A 23,015-nucleotide genomic window follows, 5' to 3' on the forward strand; every position below is an offset into this window, starting at 1 on the left:
GCATCTTTCAGTGCAAGGCGAGCAGGGGCGCATTTCTCGAAGGAACGGTATTAGACTAATATAAACCGCGGGCCAGGAGCATATTTCGTCAGTCATCGCCTCCCAGTTGATACTTTGAGAGATGATAGTTTACATGCTGTTTTAAACTAAAAAAACCGTCAGCCGGTTCTATCGCGGTGGAATGACCGTCAGCTGTAAAATGAACATGTAAAAAATATGCGCCTTACCAATTTATGTGCGGCAAAGTATGCGTAATGTGTAAATTGCGTGATCCGTTGATGGTTTTTCAGGCGTTTACGCCTGATGAAATGCCACTTGCAAAGATTCTTGATTTGTTATTGCTATGATAAAAGGTATAGCGCTTATTTTTTACATGTTCATGCGAGCAGCTGGTGTTCTTACCACCGCGATATAACTGGCTGACGATTTTTTAGTACAACATCAAACGGGAGGCGATGATATTTTTTTTTGTTTTACGTGTTTCGGTGGCTGCCCTTCCTCAACCCACCAACAGAGCGGCAGCTAACGTCCACGAGGGTTCATCATACCTAGCCGTTAACCACTACATGAGTTCAGTCGGGAGGCGATTGGTCATGGACATTGTTCCTGGCTCGCGATCTAATATTAGTAATATTATTAGTCCACGAATTGTCAAGTAGTATGGGTTACCATGGCAACATACTATTATGGAGCCTATGGAGGTTATGAAGCCTTCACCGCGGCTCCATAACCTGGCCCCGCTCAAACGGTATCACCAGGTTAGGGGCCGTGGGGTTGGATAACGATTGGTAGCGATGAGCTGGCCTACACCAGCTACCCACACCGTCCCCAAAATGACGGCCATATGACCACCCCGCCAGTCGGTGGGGAAGCGACCCGCGACAGCCGCCGCAGCCGTGAGGCGGTAGCGGCCCCTCATACCCCCCTGACGGGGGGTATCGACAGATCACTCACTCGCAACATACTAATAAGATTAGACTAATACCGTTCGAGAAATGGGCACCAGGGATGTTTTATTGCCTATAATTAATTTGTTGTCAACTTTTGATTACAATTGGTAAAAGTGTTTATGTGACTCAAATAAATCACGTGACGTGAGTGTATAAACTTTGGTATAAATTTATAAGTAATAAAAAGAAAAGATTATTATAGAATGAAGTGCCTGGGGGTCACTTGCAGCGTACTTAACCTTAACGAGTAAACCTAAATCAGCTGGAATGAAAGCAACCATAAGTTTGTAATTTAGCTTAAGTTGCGTTACAGACTTTTGGAACAAGCGGATTAAAATTTTCAAACAGTAGAACGCCGACCTCTATGTAAAAAAAAAATACATAAAATTAGCCGATCCTAAATAAAAACGAGATCAATAAACTCCAATAAAAATTGGAAGTGGAAAATGGAGGAGAACATTGGTTAATAATTAATTAATTTGATTTTGAGGATTAGTATTACTGTTTCTACTATATCTAATTTTGTAAACGACATTTTGTAAACGCTCCAGCTTGTCAAGCAGTTCCTCCCTTGGGTCCACGAAAGCAATATCCCCATAATCGAGGAGTGGTAGTAGGAGAGAGCGAGCAAGACAAATTTAAGTAGAAAGAGGAAGAAAGTTTTGCAGTTGCCACCAGTTCCTACTGGCCTCCGATATATGCGGCGTCCATGAGAGTGTCTGGTCAAGGATGATATCCAAGTTCTTCACAGTAGAGGAAAGGGGTATCAACGTCCCGTCATAAATGACATTGGGAAACACTATATCCGCTAGTTTGGAAACAAAATGAGGACTGCCAATGACAATAGCTTGCGATTTTTCAGCGTTCACTTGTAACCCGAAATTAAAAGCCCAGTTGCAAAAAGCTCTTAACTCGCAATTAATCTTACTGAAAAGAGAAGGAAGTTCGTCAATGTTAGCCGCCGCGTAAATCTGCAAATCGACTGCATAGAAATGGTTATTAGACCTTAAAGATCTAGTAATGCCGTCAATAAAAATGGAAAAAATAAGAGGAGAGAGTACACCACTTTGTTGAGCACACAATTTTTGATAAAACTGGTAGGATGGAAATGGGACGATATTGGGAATAACAGATTAGACTAGAAGTTTTGGGAAGTGGGATTACATGGGCGTGTTTTCAGATAGACGGGAAGGTACCGGAAGAGAAGGAGTAATTTATAATTTGAGAAAGGACAGGAGCAATGTAATCCGCCGCAAGCATGAGCATATCCAGACTTAGGCTATCCTCATCAATGGCTTTCGTCTTAATATTCTTAAGGATAGAAAGTATTTTCTGCGGCGAAATGTTACCCAGGTCGAAGACCGAGGATTTGGGGTGTGGCCTGTCACAAAGAGATGAAATTGTGCTCTGCTCAACACAAGGGTCTAGAGTAGTAGGAGAATAACGCATACCCTACGTATCTATCAGAAAGATTTAGTTTTCTGGCTACTGTTAGCAGTCACCGTCTGAGATCTAGTGCAAATCTGACTTTAGCCATTCCGCCGAAAAAGTCGTGTGTACTCTAGATCTTTCACTGCGTACGCAGTTAATCTGTGGAACGATCTACCAGTGGATGTAAGGAAATTATATGTTTATGATTGCATATATTTATTTATAATATGTATCTTATGTATATGTGTATATAGATTTATGTATATGTTATAGTTTGAGTATTCATACTACGGGTTGTCTACTTTTTATTTTATTTTATTATTATTGATTGCTCTCGTCCTACTTTTATGTGTATCCATAATTCCCATATTGCTACTGTTAATATTGATTTGTCTTTCACCTGATAGTGTTTGATCCTTTCGCATTTTCTCAAAGGTTAGCTGGAAGAGATCCCTTTTAGGGATAAGTTCGCCTTTGTACATAATTTATTTATTTATTTTGTTTTGTCTGTTTTATGTTAACCTGTTTATGTGCAATAAAGTGACATACATACATACAGTTGTGTGCAATATAATAGCAGTACATAAGAAAATGTAAATTAAGGGAAAACTATAACTTTAGATCAATAATATTGTATCATTTTATATAATTATTCTGCATTACTTGATATTGTTTCAAAATTAACTGTAACCTTTACTTAAATGATATTGGAAGTAAAAAAAAAATATCATGAAAATCGGCTGTTTTTACTAAGTGCGGAAATTCCTATAAAAACGTAAAAAATACAATTGTGTACTATAATTGTAATTAAGAATCTTTCCTATTATTTCCAATCAAAGCTTTACATCTAAACCCAAGTCATCGAGAAAAAAATAAACGTTTCTATAAGACGATCTTCGTCACAGAGTGTACTGCTATTATATTGTACTGCTATTATATTGCACACAACTGTACATACATAACTAAAATGAGAATTCATACCGTCTAAGTCAAGAGTACCAGATGGGCGCTGTTGAAATTTTCCCACCCTAAGTGACTTCAAAAAATTCCAAATTTTTGTCGGAGGACACTCGTCGATGGACTTGTGAATATACCGACGTCTTGCCTCACGACAAACTCTGTTACAGCTATTACGCAGCGAACTATAACAAAGACGATTGCTCACGTAAGGATCTGATCTAAGTTTAATGCTAGCTCTATTTCTCTTCCCCATGAGACCTTTCATTTCGGGCCACGATGCAGGAAAGTGGGTCTAGTGTTATTTCTTTGGTTATGAAGTATTTTGTATGTAATTCAAAAAGCCGTAGAGACGAGTGGCCCTTGGTGCGCTGATGCAAAAAATATATAAGGAAGTTGGGTCAACGCCTCCGAGAAAAAGCGACGACCCCAGGTCCGGCGCATCATAATATTTAGTCCAGCATATTTCGTTGGTCGTCGAAAGAGGGAACGCCAGCAACGTGCTAGGCACATTTACTCGGGTACCTGTTGACCCTAGTATATAGTGTTGTTTATTTTTAGATTTAGTTTTTAAGATTATTAATTACTCTACAAAAGCACATTTAACAAGAATGTATTTATACAACACTGTTTAATATGTTTTAACTCCCACTTAATCCTACTTTATATTCTTAAGTGAAGTTGATAAACTAGCACGGTAAAATCTATAATAATGACATTTATTAATACAAATAGTAGCATAACTTGTTTAGCTGTGGCAACAATAATAACATTTATTCAATTGTCACTTCATCGCCGCCCTAAAGAAAGAAAGGGACTAAGGTCTCCCTCGAGCCATTTTTAATGAATGTCTCTGGCCTGCAAAGAGAATTTGATTGTATATTTGCTCTGTCCATCGGTCACGTAGTTTACGCAGTATACAACTGATAGCGCTGTGTTTTGCTTAACGAGAATTTTCGGTCGGAATTGTATGCATGGGCTTTACTTTAGATCTATGATTCCCTTACTATCGCACCAATTCATCAGTGCGAGCAAGATGGACTGCGATCAACGTTATGCAATCGTTAACGTAAACGTCAAGTGTCACAACTCATGATACGGCTACTGTTATTGGTGTAAAGTTCATTGATTCCATTCCATTAAATGGCCAAAAACATTTATGTGTATGCTATAATCTTATTATTGTTGTTTAATAGATACAAAATAATATATATACTTTACATTTTAAATTTCGAAACACAATTAATTGATATTTTAATGAAAAAATATTTACGCTTAACTCAATACAATTTACTATTCGCACATATCAAATAACGGTTATCTCTAATGCATCGATATCTACGCCATTACATAAATATAATATATGTATCCTTTTACATATAGGTACTCGTATTATAACGGATATCAGACAAGTATGTACTTGAATTATACTATTTGATCCATGTTAATATAATAAATCTGCAACGTATAGCAATTTGTGTAATCAAGGGGGTGAATTCTGGTCACTGGGAGATTTCTTGATTGAGCAATTTCGAGAGATATGGCGACTATTATCGACTGTCATTTATATACCACACTCCATAAATTCACGAGTGCTCTTTCCATAGTGTTTATACTTTATAAAACCAAGAGGAGAATTGACGACAAAACCGTACCGTAAAAACCTTGTAAAAATGGTAATAACTTAAGTTTCTTTTCTTCTCTATGTACTAATACGATTTGAACTTAACGAGCTACGTAGGTAGCTATTTTTTATACAATCGCAACACCTGATATAGAAAGATAATTAGAACTAAAATGCAAATCAGTGGAACCAGACCTCATATACATATTTTTTTTATTTTTTTTTTTTTTATTATAAACTGATCGGCGATTGGCTCTAGTCACACCTGATGGAAAGTGAAGACAGGGCCTAAGATGGAGCTCACCGATTCAGTAGTAGCCTATTCACTCTTGCTTTAAAGAGACCGAGGTCATATTTATCAGGGAATACAGAGGGCGGGAGCGCATTCCATTCTTTAGCCGTCCGTAACAAAAAAGAGGAGGCAAACCGTTTAGTGCGAACAAATGGAATGTGTACCACGAACGGGTGCATTCGCTCCCCACGCCTGGACGTCCGATGATGGAAAGAGGAAGGTGGGATCAGATCGTGCAGTTCCTGTGCACACTCCCCGAAATGTATCCGATAGAACACCGATAGGCTAGCGACTCGACGGCGATGCTCAAGGCTCTGTAATTTTGACTTGATTGATGGGTCATCGCCAAAAAGTCTATGAGCCCGGCGCTCTATCGAGTCCAGGGCCTCCAGCTGATATTTGGCGGAACCGTCCCATAGGTGGCAGCAGTATTCCATGCTCGAGCGGACCTGTGCTTGGTATAGGGAGAGAAGCTGTTTCGGCGTGAAATACCGCCTCACCTTAAATAGGACACCAAGTTTTTTGGCAGCAGTTTTAGCCCTGGACTCAATAGTCAACCCGAAGTTTAAGTTCGATTTTAAACTTAGACCAAGAAGCTCTAAAGTGTTAGTCACGGGAAGGGACACATTTCGGAAAGTGGGAGCCAAGGTGAACTGGCTCCGTTTTGCGGTGAAAAGACACGCCTGTGTTTTGGTGGCGTTGAATCCGACCAAGTTGGCTTCGCCCCATTCGGCCACGGCGTTCAAGGACAGATTCAAACGTTCCACCATGGTCTCCCTGAGGATCTTGGTGTCACCTTCACTGGCCCTCGCGTCAGAGAGGTATCTCTCCGTAACTGTGCTGTCATCTGCGTACCCAAAGATGCCGGGCTTGAGCAGATCGTTGATGTGCAGCAGAAAAAGGGTTGCGGAGAGGACTGAGCCCTGAGGTACCCCGGCATTAATAGCCAAAAGATCAGACGAGCATCCGTCTAGGACAACTCGAATAGATCGGCCCCTCAGGAAGTCAGTGATCCAGGAGCGCAGGCCAGACGAGATCCCATACGCGGAGAGCTTACTTATTAGGCTGTCGTGCCAGACTCTGTCAAAGGCCTTGGAAATATCAAGGGACACGGCGATAGCCTCACCCTGTCTCTCGATGGCCTCGCCCCATAGGTGGGTGGCATAAATCAGAAGGTCCCCAGTTGACCGGTTCCGGCGAAAGCCGTATTGCCGATCACTGAGGAGATCGTTACCTTCGAGATATGCCAGGAGCTTGGTGTTCAGTACACGCTCCATAATCTTGCAGAGTATGGAGGTGATCGCGATAGGCCGATAATTAGACGGGTCAGCACGACTACCTTTCTTAGGTACAGGCTGTACGTTTGCAAGCTTCCAAGACTCGGGGACTTGGCTCGACCTCAGGGAAAGACGATACAGGCGTGTTAGTACTGGAGACAACTCAGGCGCACAAGTTTTCAACACAATCGCTGGAACTCCGTCCGGTCCACTAGCTTTGTTCACGTCCAGACAGCGTAGTGCTTTCAATACCTCCTTTTGATGTATTTTTACTTCGGCCATTGAAGCACCAAAGGAAGGTAAGGAGGGAGGCTTAGCGGCGCCAGCATCCAGACGCGAATTTTCAGCAAATAGAGAGGCAAACAAGTTTGCCTTTTCTTTAGCTGTATGAGCCAGTGATCCATCCGGCCTCAGCAATGGAGGTAAAGAGGGGCGACAGAAATTCGACTCCACCGACTTTGCCAGCGACCAAAAAGCCTTACTCCCTGACGGGTAAGAGGCTAGCTTGGCGCCAACACGACGTACGTGAAGAAATCGAGCTTTCCGTATAACCTTCTTGCAAGACTTAGCCGCTCTGTTGAACGACTGTTTCTTTGCATGTACATCCGGATCTTTACGACTACGAGCATCAGCCCACGATAAATAGGCCGCGTGCTTTAGGGCTTCTGCCCGGTCACACTCGGCGTTGAACCATGGACGAGCTGTGCCACCGGTTGCTACGTCCGAGTAAGGAATATAGTATTCCATGCCCAGACGCAACACATCGGTGACAGCATTTGCACAGATCGACGGATCATCACTGATGAAACAGGTTTGCTGCCAAGGATATGATGCAAAGAAGTGCCGCATCTCATCCCAGTCTGCTGACTTGTATCGCCACACTCGGCGTGAGCCCCTTGAATTACGATCCTGCGGGGAAAGGAACGACACAGATTTCACCAGACAGTGGTCAGAGGTTCCTAAGGGGGACGACACAGATACATTGTACCCGTCTGGATCTGTTGTCAGCAGAAGGTCCAAGCAATTGGGTGTATGGCCAGCAACGTCCGGAATACGAGTTGGCTGGTCGACTAGTTGGGTGAGATCGAGCGATAGTGCAAACTTGCGGGCCTCTCTCCCAGCATGGTCAGTAAACTGGTATGGGCATAACCACTCCTCATGGTGGGCATTGAAGTCCCCCAGAAAAACCAACTGTGCACGCGGGTATCGTTGCTGTGCAACTTCCGCCGCCTCAGTGAGGTGTTGAAAAAGCTTGGTTGTCTCCAAGTCACCACTGTGCGATCGATAAATTAAAGCGTATACAATTTGCTGCACGCCCATATCCACCAGTAGCCACAAGGTAGAGAAGTTGGACGTCTCAAGGTTGCGAAGGCGACGACAGCAGATGTTGTCGCGGGCGTATATACATACCCCAGCGCGGGGTACAAAAGTGTGCTCCAGGGTATACCCTGGGTAATGTAGATACGCCGCATCGGTAGGGCACCTGATTTGGGTCTCGGTTAGGCAGAGCAGGTGGGGCTTATCAGTCTCAAGATGGTGATGGACCGCAGCGAGATTGGAGTGCAGACCTCGAATGTTTGAGAGGTGCACTTTTAGTGAGAGGAGGTGCAATCCGCTGTATTTACTTGCTCTTTTTCTGACTTTTTTCATGTTTGGTATTTTGAATGTGAATAGGCTGGGGAAGATGGCAGTTGAACAGGTGCAATGCTACTCACCAAGCAGTGCACTAGAGTCGACTACACAAAACAGAAAATGTACCTGGTCTGGAGACTGCGGGGACGCCCGAACCCCCCCAAAGACGTCTGTCGGGTCCTCTCTCCGGTCGCCAACCGGCACAACAGCGCATCTTCGGGATTTTTCGCGAGTTGGCGGGGCAGCCTTTCAAGATTGGCGAAACCTCTACTTGGGCCCCCAACTACCTGCGGTCGGCCAACGGAAAACCGTGCTTCGGATCCCGCTACCCTCCGCGACCAGGCACCAGGTGCAGCCAACCAAAGGCACTGAAACCGGTACGCAAGCAGAGCGGTCCTATTCGGACCCATCCTCCTCCTGATGGCTACTCCTGACTTCACACCGGAACACGGCATAGCCATTTAGCGGCGAGGTTTAGTACAGGAGGGTGGTGACAAGCCGCGGTGAAAACCTACCACCAGAAAGGGCTGTTCATTTGGCGCTACCCAGGGGACACGTGTGGGTATCTAGAGCTAAAGCCCACGGACGCGAACAGCTTTACCCCCCAAAAACTTTATATATAGTTTTTTATATATAGTTTTTTATATATATTTATATATAGTTAATTATACCACTATTAAACTACGATCATACGTCTATTTTCATAAATACAATTCAACAAGCAGTACAAACAAAACCGGTTTAAAACGTAATGTACTGAATGAGATTAAAATTAAACTATTTTTGTGATCGGCGGCGGCAAACGTTGAATAATGCATCGGCGTCGATAAGTGGTATTCATTCGACGCGTCACCATTTTCATCACACGATAACGTATTCGAGTGTCGGGAAATCAGTATAAAACTGGCCAAACGACTTCTGAAAACTGACCGCAAAGTTCTGCTGATATTCAAACATTTATCTAATGGTCGGAAATTTAACTAAGGCTAGCATAATATTGATATACGTAGAGGAGGAAACTAATTTCATTCCATTCGACAGAAGATCTATCGAGCTTCAGTTTAAGACAAAAAGATTGTGTTATTTTGTACGTAATAATTCATTATTAAAAAAAGACTTATTCAATTAATAAGCAGGACAAGTTACCCGCTTTGCCCTACCCGCTTTGACCTAGAGCACTTTTGTCATAATAAATAAAAACATATCGCCAGAACTTGTATCGTCATTTCTTATAATATCATCATTCATAATCAGTATCATAATATAATAATTCTGGTACCAGATTGGAACTTACAAAATGTAAGGAGTGTTCATGTTCACACAATCATTACAATACATATGCATTTTTTGACATTCGCACTTAATTTCGCAATAAAACAGGGCCTCTATATCCGCTTTAGGCTCCTCTTCCCTGCATCCACTTATTTAGTTATTAATTACTTAGAATGTTGATGTTTAATAAATATTTATTCAACACACGTTTCATGAAAACATATCCACAAAAATATTTAGGGTAGGATGAAAATCATCCATGGAATCAAGGATTCGTTTTTTTATTACAACCTTGGTACTTTTAAAATATTTATAATGCTCCAAACGTAAAATAGTTAATTACCTACATTAAAGAATCAGTTGAATTTAAGTTTTACTCCGTCAAAGCTCAAAACTTTTTAAGCTGCTCACAATGAAAGATAAAAAAGGTGACCCTCAAATATAAGATAAGATATTATGATGACCTACTAAGTGACCCTGGGCGTTCAATACCGGATCACAAACGACTAGTACGTGACATCTTCAGCTTATTGCATGCAGATTCCTTGCTCGCATAATTTTATATCACCGCACATCTACAAAACCGTAGTATTAATGTATACCAACTCAACAGCGTATTAAATTTAGCATACAACATACCTATTTAGTTCTAGGTGATGTAACGAAATGAAAAGAATCTAAAAATTCTAACCGACCGAATTTTTTTATACCACGTCGGTAGCAATCAAGCATACGGTCCGCCTGGTGGTAAGCAGTCACCGTAGCCTATGGACGGCTGCAACACCAGATATATTACATGCGCGTTTCCGACCGTTCTAAAACCTGTACACTCCTTTTTTGAAGAACCCCATACTGTAGCCACTCGGGAAAACCTCGACAGGGAGCTCATTCCACAATCGGAGCGTCAGCGGGAGGAAATTCATTTACATCTTTTAAAATAAAAAATAAACTACTTACAGAAATTAAGTAGGTATATTAATATAATGACAGAGTGAGTGGAGATTGTTTCTCGTAAACCGTTTACTGTCATCTGTAGTAATTTCATCATTGCTTTTAGTAGTTATATGTATATGTATAGAGTAATCTCATCACAGCCCTCAGAACATCCACTCGCGGAAAAGCAATCTTTATCTACTTATGTGAAACATTGATAATGGTATACCTACCTACGAACAAATATCAGGAATAAATAGGTACATTAGCGTAAGAGGTGCAATGACTTTAGTTTTTTTTAATGTTGATTTACATTTTACATTTACATTAACAACTATGACATCAGATTTTTTGTTAAATTCTCCTTACTTTCTGAATTATTGGATATTTTTAAGAAATATTGAAGGATTTAACTATAAATATGCCAGTTTGATAAAAACCAAACGCCATGACTTGAATCTGTTAATGACGATATTTCCACACGCACAAATACCTAATCTCTCAATGGTAGTGAATTAAATACTCTAGGCATACTATATACTCCACGCTAGTACCTATATAATGATGACTGAACTGAAAGATTTTGTATTTACAATCATTTAGCAGTATACAAGATAATCAACAAAAATTGCGACATTAAAACCTGCTCGGTAAGAGAGGCTCAATATAAAGTCAAAATATGATTAAGCACTCTGAATAATGGTGAAACAGAAAAACACACACACACACGCACGCTCGCACGCACGCACGCACGCACGCACGCACGCACGCACGCACGCACACACACAAACAAACATACACACACAAACACACATATACTCATATCACATCACATCATACTCACTCATTAGTACCTCCAAATTCCTTGCCTTAGTTCTTTGTAATTGATTAGCACAAATTTTATATTTTATTTTTATTTTTTATTGTTAATAATAGAAGACAAAAAATTGTCGTATACTTTGTAGTAAACTGTAGTGTAGTATGCAATTTATTATTTTTAGCTGATAGTGAATTCTTTAGCGCCTATAATCTATAAAAAACTGGCAAACTAGGAAAAGTGCCATCGTGCGAGACAGGCATAGCCTAGTGCAGGTGTCACGGGTAATTTCTGTAATTTGAAACAACATTTAGCAGTGTTTAACTAGAATAAGTTTACTTAACCTTGTTTTAATTATAAGTTTCACTGTATTAATAAACTATTTAGATTTCTTGAATATTTTCGTCGTAATTGAATCATTTTGAGTCTATAAATCAGTGTACGTGAAAACATCGCATCTGAATCGTGTACTGATAATTAAATTGTAATTTTACTCAAAGGACGACTCAAAATATAAACAAAGATTTGGAAGGCTTAAAGTCTCACAAAGTAATCTCAAATCCCGAATGAAGCGATATGAAGAAGTAAGATCTTCCGAGCGTGCGTTGAATGGCTGCTACGCCTTTGAACTTAGGTATAATAAATGTAGAAGCCAATGGGGCCTAATGGCAGAAACTCATTGTCTATGAATTCGAAGGGTCGCCTACGTCCCTTATTTTTTATTTATTTTATTTTATTTTATTTATTCATTTTAATTAACACAGTATAACAGTTAAAACTAAAGCACTGTGAAATTACATATTGAACCTAGACAATCTAGACATGTATAATTGGAAAGAGTTGACATGAAACATCAAAATACTAATTAGAATACAGGTGACACTTATAACACAGAGGAGGGACGAATATCCATCATCTCGCTTATCATACCCTTGTTACTTTTTTTGCCTTTAAAAACCTTTTTCGATACAACTTTTTCAATATTCTACAGTTATTCCGTTAGGCTGAACGGCTTCAATTAATACCCAATTAGACTAGGCACTTTTTTGTAACGCAATGAGGATTCCAAGCACCATTCCCGATAAATGTTAAACTGGAACTTGAAAATTCAATATAAAGTGTACTTGTATTTATTGTCCTCTGCTGTGTCGGTCAGCATCAATAGTAGCGGATGAAACAACGATCCAAAAGAATATGACATTCCAGAATTTCTTACAGTCTTAATTGTTCTATATATAAAAACATCACTGTTTGTTAAACTGTTACATATTTATGACGCATTTTTCGGTCCGCTACTTTTGATGCTGACTGTACAGGACATATATACAGGACAGAGATACGAGTATTTTCACCCTTGAAACAAAAATAAAAGGTACTTATTACGATGCTTTGTATTGAATTATATTGCAATTATTTTCATACTTTAATAATTTATAAGTGAAAGCCCACATGCTTAAAGCAATATTCCTATATTTTATTAGCCCTACCTAAGGTATTACTAAAACGGGATAACCTAACCCGATACGAAGCGTCATAATGCATTGTTTCTAAGTCGGCGACTAACGCGTTCATACGAAATAATCAATGCTAGCACGAGCATTGGCTTTACTAGATTGCATTCCATGCAGAAATTAATGCATTAAATAATTAATTCGTTTTTCTACGTCTAAAAAACCAACTGAATTCTACGATGATTGATACAAAACTTTCGAAATAGGAATCAATCACACTGAAACTTATAATCAGACATAGGAATCCGTGGGGCAAAATTGCATTGTGGGGTTTCGTGGGAATCTGCCGAATCCCGCACCAGAACAGGCGGCGCAACCGAAAACTGCGTCGTCAAAATGATATTTATATTTTAAGAATTTTATTATTGTATGTATGTTAGTCTGTAAGGTATGTATATATGGGCCATAGTTGCCTGAAAATAAATGTTATTTAATTTAATTTAATTTAAAATTATTTGACAAGTAGGGAGTTCCTGTATCGATAAACTCAACTATCGATGCTAGTTCTATATACTAGTGATCACTCAAGGGTTTGCTTGTAAAAATATATTTTTATTAAGAGTAAAAACATAATTTAATAATAACTCAATGTACTCTTCTTCGTTTTTAAGATAAGACAAGACAATTTTATAATTTTAGACGCTTAATACCCAAAAATATGGAGCAAATTCTGGTCGTTTACTTTAACAATAGTAAATGGGACATTCACGAAGAAAAAAATTGCGATGAGTAAAATTATAAAATTGTCTTGTCTCTTCTTAAAAACGAAGAAGAGTAAATTGAGTTATTATTTAATTATTATTATTACTCTTAATAAAAACGTATTTTTACAAGGAAACCCTTGAGTGATCACTAGTATATAGATCTAGCATCGATAGTCGTGTTTATCGATACAGGAACTCCCTACTTGTCAAACAATTGTGCCCCACGGATTCCTATATCTGCTTATAATATACCGAAGCAACGTTTAGGCAGCAATACATTATATACTTAATAGGGTAAATGCAATGTATATATATGTATAAAGACAATACAAGACACTGCGTGAAAGGCGCTTCATAGTCAATCTTGCGGACAATGGAGCATCTTACTTTTTATTACAACTATTAAAATATTGATCCCATCTGGGTGGCATCGCGCACTTCAAGGGACGTTAATGCAATACGGCTGCACACAAATGTTATTATTCAATAAAGTAGCTGATTCGTGCTTGACTATGCAAATCAGATAGTATTTTGAATTTCACAAAAAAGACAACCTTGGCAAACATTTTTTTATAAATTATAAGAAACGCATTCAATAATTTGTAAGTAAACTACACAATTAATGCACTACTACTAATTAACTGTAACTACGAACGGAAATTATCAGAGGTATTTTATGTGTTATATAAAGGGGCCTACAAATGAACAAGCATCTGTCAGCAAATTTGTTTTGATCCCAATTTTATATCACCAAATTGACCAATTAGTATTCTTCATTAAACTTTTATCCTTATTTATCTAATTTATATTCAGTATTTTTTTCATTATTTATACTAATACAATATATTTTTTAAACAAAAATGAACATGTCTTACACTCTCAATAAAAATAAAAAAAACAAATAACGTGCCTAGTTAAAGGGTAGATTTTACTCAATTCAAAACCGTTAAATTGATCAAGCAAGATTAAATTACTAACAGACACCAGGGCAGATGAAAGTAGGTATACAAAAGCTTATACATTGATCCGTATTTTAAGACAGTCACTCTTAAAATCAAATTCTCATTCACCCTACCTACCCAACTCTAAGTTCTTATTCGGCACCCAAGTCACGGTTTCGGTTTTGAGTCTATTCGTATTTCGTACCTAATCCCCTCGACTTGAAATTGCTGTTGAGACAGTTTGTGATATGTTCAGCGATTCGCTTTGGATCTTGAGCAGATTATCGTGACCGTATATCGTTCCCGGTCGCTTAAAGATTACTCCCAAAAACGGAGTTTTAAAACGCTTGAACGCACATTGAGCATTCGTAGATCGGTGTGCCACAATAAGAAGGTAAATGACTTTGAATTAATAAATCAGTAGAGAATGCGAAATATTTTATAGTTTTTTAACATGACTAAACATTAATGAAGATGTGTTTATGTCTACATTCCCTACATGAAAAAAAAAAAGGTTTATTATCTTGGTTTCATAATTTTCCAACAGATGAGACAATATAAATTATGATTGTTGCTGCTTTTAGAAATCACTAACCATAATCGCAAACCCTAAAACGCAATAATACATCTAAGAAATACTAAAGATATCATCGAAACTTGAAATTATGTAGGTACCTATAGGACTACGAGGAGATCTGATAATACTTAAATTAAACTTTACCAATATCAAATTGCGGATATTCAAGAAATTAAGAACATAAGTGGCTGATATGGCCAAAATCAGTACCTATAATAAATACACTATGTACGAGTACAACAGCACATAACAGTCACATAATGTGGCTTGACTTTGATAAGGGTTACACCAGAAAATATTCGGACGTTCTTTTTCAAAATCCGTTTGTTTGATTCTGATTTATTGCCATCCGATCCCTCCTGATCAGCTGAATTCCTGACCTGTACACCCGTCCAAATTAATCCAAGCATATAAATCTAACTTAATACCAATCCCTCGTAAATGTTGAACAGGTTCACATTAAGGAAAAAGTATGAATAATGCAAGTTGGCCTGTCCAAAATTTTACTTTTTCGGACATAGTATTTCGTTTTATATTTAGTCAGGCCAGTCTGAAACAAGTCAAGTTAAATTTATAGCAGTAAACTTTCTTTGGAGAGTTAATTTAAGGTAGGTCTTTGAAAGTTGTGGGCTGTATTATCTCAACAGGAGGAAGAATTTAGGTCATACCTGGCATGTCTCAAAAGGGACGGATCTGATACGTGTTTCTTTCTACTGACTAAACTTTATTGACCGATTTACGATCTGGCGCGTAGCCGCCAACATGTAACATACCTTCTCGCTTTTGCTTATCATCAAATAATCTGTTAGTAGTTTCACTGCTGAAGGTGTTCCTTTCTGACAGTCCTGCCTGTTTGCCGAATTTCGCCTGACTTTTGGCCGATAATTTAATTTCATAACCTTCTTCAACATTTAAGCAAATCAATCAGTTGGCCCGATTAATTATTAACAGATTAACTTTATGTTTGTCCCTTTCCATCATACCAATACGTCGGAAAGGGACAAACGATGATCAGCGGCATCGTAACTTTAGTACACGTTTATGAATAAGGGGGTAAGTCATTTAATTAACTATTTTTAAGTACCTTCATTTCTTACGTACGTGCGACGAAATGAAATGATGCGAATAATCGGTTATAAAAAGAGATATATGTACCTATTATCTGGTTTATTTATTGTATCTGGTCATCGGAAAAATCTAGCTGAAGTATGAATGTTGTTAGACAAAAAGCCTCAGTGAGCGGCTTCTGTACACTTCTCGGAATCTTTCTTAGTTTTGACTTTCTGCGTCTAATTAATAGAATTTTTACGTTATCATAACATAACACCCAGTTTATATTTTAAAATCCCAATAAGTATAAACAATGTCATAATACTTGATGCGATTTAAAATGCTTTTCACACTTAAGTTCTTTTTTAAATCGAGGGATAGCGGGAATCGAAATAGATTTTAGAACACAAATCAAAATACGAGTACCTATTCAATAAAATAATTTGATTGTTCCCTGGCAGTAAGTAATTTTGATTTCAGCGAGATGGAAAAAAATCGTACAAAGTAAAGGGGCTGAAGTTGGAATTGGTGACAACGCGCAAGGTGTGCAACTATTATCGTCCCCTTAAAGGAAGATAACTTCAATATATTCAACTCGTACATCGTTAGTGCATTTTTCTCTTAAACTTGTGCGTCAAAGTCGGAGTATGAACATTGTTTCGAAATCCGCCTTCATGTTAGTGATGGGTAGGACATCAATTTAAAATGAGTTTGTATGAGTACCTCATTCTCTAAAATGAGGTGTTACAATGTCTTACTTCAAATGAGGAGAGGTACTAGCACTTTTGCAGCATCGACTATTCCATCAACTCAAACGGCAGCAAACCATATTTAATGTAAATACATATTTAGGCATTGCTAAACTTCCTTTTAAATATTTACTTGGAGTGCAATTCTGGAGGTTTAAAACAGAACTTTAACAACAGAAGACATACATTTAAGAATCAAACTAAGGAGTTAAAGTACATACATCCTATTGCAACTTAATTTGATGCTTTTATGAAACTTGTTCTAATTTAGCAGTTTATTATTTTTATTGTTAGATTGTTCAGTATCAATCCTTGCTACTTGATATAATTTTAAGTTTAACATTCATATATTGAAATAAATACTTACCATAAATTACCAAACAAACAATTAACAAACTAAGGAGAACAAATCCAATATTTTTTGTACCATTATTATATAGAAATTACTAACTTACCACCTCATAATTTATCAGTAATAATACCATTGTAATATGATAACAAATGAAAGCCTCAATAACGTTCGCGCGGTAATGCCACCGGCGTGTAATATACACTTGATTTTTGTATGCAAAAGACACACCCACAGGTATATTTTATCGCGAAAACAATGTTAATATATTGTTATTTTGGTATAATTATAAGAATGGTCACTGATCACTATTTATAAAACACAACTAAAGATTACGAACAACTTTTTCGAGTTTCTCGTACTATAAATATGTCAAAATCATAAATGATCGAAATACTATACGAAGCACGTTAACAAAAAGTATTACAAATTCAAATCGTTAAAATGTACATGTTTATTTCACCTATACAAATTATATTTACTTTTTTATTAATAAACTAATGTAAAATATCATATTTTGTGTACGCCACTATATTAAATTTCAATAATTTAAATAATCTTTTGGTCTCTTAAACGATAACTAGCTAGCTTCGTAAATGCCCAGTGAGACTTGGTTGGCATTTCAATCGCTTATCAAGTAACCATTTCACTGTCCAGTCTAATTGATTCAGATTATACATGACACCAGCAATATGAGTCTTGAGGTCAGGTTATACTGGTATGCGCGTTAGTACAATAATAGCTAACAAATATGGAGGCCTACCGCGAATCACGAAGTTTTGCCTTGCTGTCGCACTTACGTATGAAATTACAAGTGCGACAGAGAGAAAAAACTTTCTTCGGTAGGTTCTTTGATGACTTAGATTTTTCGCTTTTGACAAGTAACTTAGCAATTATTATTATTATAATCTTTAATTCAGACCAAGGATCCATATTTTGTTAGTAATGTACATAAAAACATAAAAAAAAAACATAGAAACTAGTGTTAGTGTATAACATAGAAATAAAAATAAAAATAATGTTATGTAAGGGCATGGAGCCCAATCCACCTCTTCAACACTGGCGAGTCCCAGCGATCAATAACAGCGCACAGGAGCGTGTTGCGGCTGTCGCGTGTGCGTCGCATCATGGAGGCGCAGCGCGCGCGCATAATGGCGGCGAAACCCGCCGTGCGCGACTCCGCGAACATCGCAGAAGCACTGCAGTAGCGCGGCAGCCGCAACAACGCTCTGTACGCGTTGTTGTATTGTACTCGCAGGTCGCTGTATGCCTTCTGCGTATAGTTAACCCATAGGCTGCATGTATAGAATGACTGGCAGTAAGCTTTAAATAGTGTAATTTTTACTTGCTCAGTACATTTTGCAAACCTACGGGCCAGCATGTTGCATCGGACAGACAGCGCCCTGCGCTCCCGCTCTATATCAGCATTGTCTTTTTGGTCCGCGGTGACCCAATGACCCAGATACTTGAACTTGTCTACCCTATGTAGTTTTACACCAGTAAGTACAAACTCAGGAGCATCAGTATAACGAATTTTATCTGGTTTGAACATCATAAACTCACTCTTCTGAGCATTGTATCTGAGTCCGTTGGCCACCGCATAGGACTCACAAATATTGAGCAGTTTCTTCAGTGCGCCACTCGAGGGGCTCAGCAGCACCATGTCGTCCGCATAACTAATATTATTTACACAGACTCCATTTATATGACAGCCGATACCGGTACTGCTGAGCTCCTCGATCAGCGCGTTGACGTAAAGGTTGAAGAGCGTGGGAGAGGTTAGCCCCCCCTGCCTCACCCCGCACTCCAACCTGTACTCATCGGAGAAAGAGCGTGCCCATCTTACACAGTTGCTCTGATTATAATACCAATGCATAAACAAGGATGTTATTTCTCCAGGTACACTAGTTTCCGTCATTAATTTCCTCCATAGTACGTCGTAGGCAACAAGGTCGAAGGCTTTTGACAAATCAAGGAAAATGGCGAATACTGGTGTCTTTCTACTAGTATAGTACTTCACAGTCTCCTGGAGACACAGGACAGCACTTTCGCAAGAAAGATTTGGCCTGAAGCCAAACTGCGCGTCGTGGAGTTTAATGTGCTTATCCAAATGCTTACCAAGAAGACTATCAAGCACCTTAGCAACGACAGTGGCTAGAGAAATTGGTCTATAGTTATTAACATCAGAATGGTCACCAGTTTTATTTTTAATTATAGGAACCACTGTAGTACGCATCAACTTTTCCGGTAAATATGAGTGGCTCAGACACAAAGTAAAAAACGTTGACAACACCCTGTGCAGATGAGGTCCAGCGTGCTGCAGGTGCTCAATGCTGAGGCTGTCATGGCCCGGCGACTTGCCTCGCACCATTCCCTTTATGACCTCGCTCACTTCCTTCGCGGTAAATATCACTTTCAGATCGCCACTGACAGCCTCAGCACTAGGCACCCACGGCGTCGCCGTCCCAAGTGGAGATTTGACACTAAAATGAGAGCGGAACACATTTGCTATGCCAACGGGATCACACACTCCCGCTACACTCACGGGAAGGCTCGACCTAGGGTTTAATCTGTTAGTGGTTTTCCAAAACTGACGGAACTTTTTATTTGAGTGTTGTTCAGCTAAAATGTCCATTTTTATACGTTCTTGATTATTCTGGCACCACTTTAATATTGATTTAAACACACGTCTGGACTCACACATCTCCCTGTACACGGGTCCAGAGTTCGGTCTGCCGTGCACTACCCAACTCCCAAAACAAAGCCGAGCCTTCTCGTGAGCACCCCGCACGTACTTATTCCACCCAGTGACATGTCTACGTTTGCGAGTTATATTTGCATTAACGTTATAACAACACTCGGCAGCTTTCGACAGTGTACAGATAAGACCGTCGTAAATTGTGTCTAATAATCTTTGATGGCTTTTATTACAACACAGTTTATCGCTGCATTCACTAAATTCTACAGGAAAAGCAAATTCTCGTAATTTTTCATGAGCAATGCTAGGATCAAAATGGCGTAATATGTATGTAAGCTTGCGGACGCTTACGCTTGTTTTCTTTCGTGTTTCATTTTTAACGTATTTTCGATGAGGTGTTATTGAAGCACGGCGCGTGTCTGTCTCACTCCCTCTTTCGGTAAATCTAATTCATTGTTTCATTTTGAAAGGATTTTTGAGGGGATGTCACAGTGAGGCGAGTGAATGGTAGAAACACAACGCATTTCTCGGTGGACCTTTTGTCCTTGCAATAAGGTTTGTAGTTGGGCAGTTGATAGTGTGAGCGATGAATGCGATGACGTCAATGACTCATTTCTTCATTTGAATGTCGGCGAGCACCGAGCGCCTCGCGACTCTCTTGCGAGTTGTGAGTAACGCGAGTGAGTTTGAAAGGCTGAGAGTTTTTTTTCAAATTTGAAGTGTTTGAATGGTTTGAGTGGTAAGAGCTGTATGTGATGCGCGCGAGTAAATGAGTAAAATTAATTGAGGAGTGATGTATGACATTTATGCGGTGTGAAGTTCTGCGACAATTTAACTAAATGAGTGGTACAAATGAGGTGCCTCACGAGTGAGCAACTCAACACTACTTCATGTGCCAGGTGTCTCGGAAACGAGAATGCCAGAAAAAACTATTACAAATTGTAACTAAGTTACCTGCATATTTGTAAACGGAGATATGTTGTGCAATAAGTGTAGGTACGTAAAATTTAAAGCTATTATAAGTACAAAATCTTAGTTGTAAATAACCTTACAAAATAATTAAATTACAGACAAAGTTTATCCACTGTTAATTATTTCGGTATTTTTTGAGCCTTAAAATGAGTTGAAAATTATATAATTTAATTAATCTTCGTTTAAATAGGTATTACGAATGCAAAAGTTAGAAAAAATTAATAAATGTTCCAATCTGTTGTTTGTTTGTTGTTCGTGGCAGTTTTAATCTGCGTATATATTTGCGATCTATGGACGCGGACGGTTCGTAACATGAGCACGTACTCGCCCGCGGCAATTCTAATATTATGTAGGCTGGTATCAGTTCTCATCTATATTTTGTGATTTATTTCCGTCAAATACTTCCTTGCTTGCATTCAATTACGGTTTTCTCGCGTATATGCACTTATTTGACATATTTTATCAGTTATAATATGGGTTATTTCAGAATTTTCGAAAAGTTTTTTGGGTATACGTATAGATAGTATTTTTTGTGAAAACAAAAGATGCCTGGTCCAAAGATGAAGAAAAAAATGTTTTGAATTCCTGTAAAATTGCAAACGCATATCTATCGGAATACATGATTACCTAAATTTTTATTTGAGTCATTAATGGTAGGGGGAACTGCAATTTCACTCGTTCGATAAAAGGATAAAATTTCAAATTTATAAATTTTCTGTACATGTAACAATAAAAACGTATATGATCGTCCTACTCTTACATAAAACAATCACAATTACCACTTTAGCATTGTTTACCGACATATCGTTGGTTATATTTGCATATATATTAAACTTCAATTGGTATATGACAGACTAATTGACTTCTGCAAATACACTCGATACGATAATGGACGGTTCATTAAGACCTGAGTTGAATGCAGAATACAAATGGTATATAATTAATTTATTAATATAGTTCCTAATGTGCGACTTACCGCCAAGGTCAACCCGATCCGTAAACAAAAAACCGGATTCAAGACCTCACATTCAAATTTAATTACATAGGTATGAATACTTATAGGCACACGTGGTATCATTGCTGCACAGCTATTTCCTGTTTTACTTAAGAAGTAAACGAAGCGTGGCCGAAACACAACATACACACTTCTAATTACCAACACCGGCAAAGGAAACTAAAAAATAACATGGTTGGTTATAAACAGCACACTACCTATGAACACTTGAACTTCACACTATGAAACCACCGCGCACTAATAGTGCGTTTCGGCGGTACGGTATAGTCGGATGTTATTGCCGATTTAGGAAGGTAGGTGACATTTCGTGAGCATGTGCTGAGCGGAGCCGCGCCGCTTGGCTGCGCGCTCTCGCGGCTAGGAGAGGACTGCTCGACTGGTGCGTGCGATCCGCTCGCAAACTCGCCAGCGGCGGCAAAGCATGAGCGGCAGCGGACAGTGATCGCGGTGGCTGTAGCCTCGACTGTTCAACCTGAGCAGTCTGAATCCATATAATATCGAGAAATTTTGAATTAATCCTAAACCTAAAGAGAGAGGTAACGACCAACCTACCCAGAAAAAAGCATTTTTTGCCAGTAATATTACGGCCTTGTGAATTTTCAAGTAGTATGTTCAAAACCGCGATAAGAGATAAAAATAAGGTATGGATCTTGTGGTTACTACCGTGATATCCATCGTGATACATATCATAATAGATAAATAGATATAAACTATCTACTAGTACTATTTATTTATACAGGATGTTTAATTAGTCACCTGCAATAATTTACGGGTGAATATAAAGGTCATACTGAGCATCAACTTTTACTATAAGACCAACCCCTTAATCGCGAAATAAAATTGTCTGTTTCATACATTTTGGCTGTCTGACCTTGACATTTTGTATGGGAGAGTAATTTTTTTCGCGATTTTGGGGTTGGTCGCATAATATTAAAAGATGCTCAGTATGACATATATATTCAGCCCGTAAATTATTCCAGGTGACTAAATATGTATTTTAATATATGTATGTATATGTATTTATATATCTTTTTTATTTATATTTGTATATGATAATTATATAGTTTAGTTTTTCTTTTATTGCATCTGGAACACCTACTGACATAACATTTTTTTTTTTAATTCCGCTACCTAAAGGTTGTCTGGAAGGGATCGCTTTTTAGCGATAAGACCGCCTGTTGTTTACCTCTTCTTTATGTGTTGTAATATTTGTACTGTTTCTGTATTGAGGTGTGCAATAAAGTATATTTGTATTGTATTTGTA

General features: G+C 38.6%; 1 protein-coding gene across 6 annotated transcripts in view; it reads right to left on the bottom strand.

Annotated features, from left to right (window-relative positions):
- LOC133519756 (cAMP-specific 3',5'-cyclic phosphodiesterase) overlaps window positions 1-23,015 on the bottom strand; it is a 588,515-nt gene that overhangs the window by 367,036 nt on the left and 198,464 nt on the right. The window contains exon 1 of one of the 6 annotated variants that reach the window (XM_061853842.1): window positions 21,949-22,132. The exons of the other annotated variants lie outside the window; for them this stretch is intronic. The gene's annotated coding sequence lies outside the window, so the exon portion shown is untranslated. Of the gene's footprint in view, window positions 1-21,948; window positions 22,133-23,015 lie in introns of those variants that run through there. 6 annotated transcript variants of the gene reach the window in all.

This window comes from Cydia pomonella, chromosome 7 (assembly GCF_033807575.1).
Source record: "Cydia pomonella isolate Wapato2018A chromosome 7, ilCydPomo1, whole genome shotgun sequence".
NCBI classification, from domain to species: domain Eukaryota; kingdom Metazoa; phylum Arthropoda; class Insecta; order Lepidoptera; family Tortricidae; genus Cydia; species Cydia pomonella.